Here is a 3,425-nt window from a genome sequence, read left to right on the forward strand (position 1 = left end):
GCGCGACCGCCCCCACCACCCGCTCTTGCACACACACGACGGAAATCCAAATCGGTTCTTTCAGACAGAACATGTAAACAAACCAGTTAAAATATGCAATTTATATAGCATTGGGAACTATCCTACAATTCGTTTTTATGAGTCGGTTCATCTTAAAGAACTACTTCAAATAGATGAGTTACTAATTCACTTAATTGACTTAAGACCCTTTCACACTGAACGCGACACGAAAAAGCGAGTTGTTCAGCCATGACATCAATTTGTAGGCAAACCCAGAAGGCTAATTCGCCACGGGTTCCCTCGGGAATTTCTTGTGGTTTTTCTTTTAATTCGGAGACTTCCACCTTTTGTTCTAGAAAATAACGTACGCACTTTTTCAGCTGTCTGGGTTCCGGAAATATTTTCCCCATTAATTTCTTCCATAGGCTTTTAATAAAATCCTTCATAAAAGAGTTGTAAGCCATGAACCAAACCAACCAGCTCAGAGGAGAATCACAACATCACAAACTTTGTTTTGAGGCAAAAAAAATATTTGAAAATCACAGATAAAGACAAATTTACAAGACTGTGTACTTACCGTCTTTCATGAGGGCACGGACTACAATCCCATGAAGCATTGCGAATGATGTCACTGAATAAAAAACTATGGGAATATATAAAACTATTGATTATAGGTTGTTGATTATAAGTATAGAAACAATATATTTCACATTTATTGCAATATATTCCGATACAAATATATAAGTAGTTTAAGGGTGAAGAGAGACTCGATTACGTAATTCGCAGTAAGTCATAGGAGCATATCTATCTATCTATCTATCTATCTATCTATCTATCTATCTGTCCATCTATTCACCTGCCCATCCATCCATCCATCCATCCATCCATCTATCTATCTCTTCTATCTATTCACCTGCCTATCCATCCATCCATCCATCCATCCATCCATCTATCTATCTATCTATCTATCTATCTATTCACCTGCCTATCCATCCATCCATCCATCTATCTATCTATCTATCTATCTAACTATCTATTCACCTGCCTATCCATCCATCTATCCATCCATCATCCATCCATCCATCCATCCATCCATCTATCTATTCACCTGCCTATCCATCCATCCATCCATCATCCATCCATCCATCCATCCATCCATCCATCCATCCATCCATCCATCCATCCATCCATCCATCATCTATCTATCTATCTATCCATCCATCCATCCATCCATCCATCCATCATCTATCTGTCTGTCTCTCTGTCTGTCTGTCCGTCCGTCCGCCCGTCTATCTATCTATCTATCTATCTATCTATCTATCTCTCTGTCTGTCTGTCTGTCGTTCCATCCATCCATCGTTCTATCCATCCATCCATCCATCCATCGTTCTATCTATCTATCTATCTGTCAGTCGGTCTGTCTGTCTGTCGTTCTATCTATCTGTCTGTTTGTCTGTCTGTCTGTCTGTCATACTATCTATCTATCTATCTGTCTGTCTGTCTGTCATTCTATCTATCTATCTATCTATCTGTCTGTCTCTCTATCTGTCTGTCTGTCGTTCCATCCATCTATTTATCTATTGATCTATCTATCCATCCAACCATCGTTCCATCCATCCATCCATCCATCCGTCCATCATTCTATCTATCTATCTATTTATCTATCTATCTATCTATCTGTCTGTCTGTCTCTCTGTCTGTCTATCTGTCATTCCATCCATCTATTCATCTATCTATCCATCCGTCCATCGTTCTATCCATCCATCCATCCATCCATCCATCCATCTGTCTATCCATCCATCCATCTATCCGTCCATCATTCTATCTATCTATCTATCTATCTATCTATCTATCTATCTATCTATCTGTCTGTCTGTCTTTTTTAAAAAGTAAAAAAAAACAAGCATACTATAGGTCCAAAGTACAGTAGCTTCAACACTGGAAAGCCTGGAATAACATTCCCAAAACTAATATAACTCTTAGAAAACACCAACAGTTGACAAGTCAATGAAATCCACATTATACAGAGCCCAAATAGCTGCGTTATACTATAGAACTTAATGGGATTATAGAGTCAGTGAGACATAACTGCTATTCTAGAGCTGTAGAGAACTAGTGACTGAACATGCACGTCTGTTGTCCATGTATGTCACTGTCCAAGGTGCTGAAATGAGATTAGAGTAATCTGCAGGAGTGAAGAGCCGGTGTGTGTGCGTGTACGCAAGGGTTAGGGATCGGGCCCTGCTCCTAAGCCTTGTACTATACTCCTACACACACTACCCCTCTCTGTTGTTAATCCACAAGGCAAAGGAGAGAGACACGTAGTGGTTATGTTATGCCACTACAAACAACTTTAACATTTTGGACCTATTCTTGGGTAAACAAACACATACGCACATTAGACACGCTTTACTGCGCCACTAAAAGTAAAAGTGGTTACATCATATGAAACTCACTCCGTGTTCAGAGAACTAATCTACAGATCTATTGGGTCGGGATTGGGTCACAGAAAATAAATTTAACTTGTTCCTCAGTTTGTAAAATCGCATTTACAGTGATGCACTTACAATGATAGTCTATTGGGAAAGACATTCCGGAGTGTTTAAAAGCAAAAACGTGAAGCTCAAACACAGTTTTTGTTTGTTAAATGTATGAAAGAAAAAAAAATTCCACTCATCCCTCGTTAATTTAAAAAAAGCACAAATGTGTGTTCCAGTGAGACACTTACAATGGAAGTCAATGGGGTCAATCTGTAAACATTAAAATACTCACTGTTTCAAAAGTATAGACACAAGACATAAACAATATGTGTGTTAACATGATTTTACTGTGATGAAATCACTTATATACAATTTTACAACTTCGACATAACACTGTAAACCCTTAATTGACTGTTAAAATGACAATTTAGACAACTTTAGAGCTCAAATAACACACAAGTTTTAACAGAAGAATTAATGTAAGTGCTTTTATAAAATTATAAACTTCACATTTCTGCCTGTAAACCCTCCAAAAATTGGTCCCATTGACTTCCATTGTAAGTGTTTCACTGGAACCTCGATTTGTTCTTTTTTTAAAGAAAGAAAAAACAGGGATGAGTCTAAATAATTTTTTTGTGGCAGTTAACATCATCACAAATGCTTCCAAACTGAGCTTAACTTGTATTTTAAATTGCGCTATTTTCACTGCAAAATCAGGTTAAGATATACTGTAGATAAAACCAAATAAAACCCTAGATAAATCCCTTTTTAATAGAAGCTCAAACTTATTCTGGATTGACTTTGTTAAAAACCTATCCGAGGCTAAAGTGGCCATTCCACGTCTCTGAGAAACATGAAAAGGGGGCAGGGGGCCATACAGCTTTTATATAGAGATGTCATTTGAACCCATGATCCACTCGAGCCACACACACACACGGATGGTCT

The sequence above is a fragment of the Myxocyprinus asiaticus genome, chromosome 41, assembly GCF_019703515.2.
Source record: "Myxocyprinus asiaticus isolate MX2 ecotype Aquarium Trade chromosome 41, UBuf_Myxa_2, whole genome shotgun sequence".
Classification (NCBI taxonomy): domain Eukaryota; kingdom Metazoa; phylum Chordata; class Actinopteri; order Cypriniformes; family Catostomidae; genus Myxocyprinus; species Myxocyprinus asiaticus.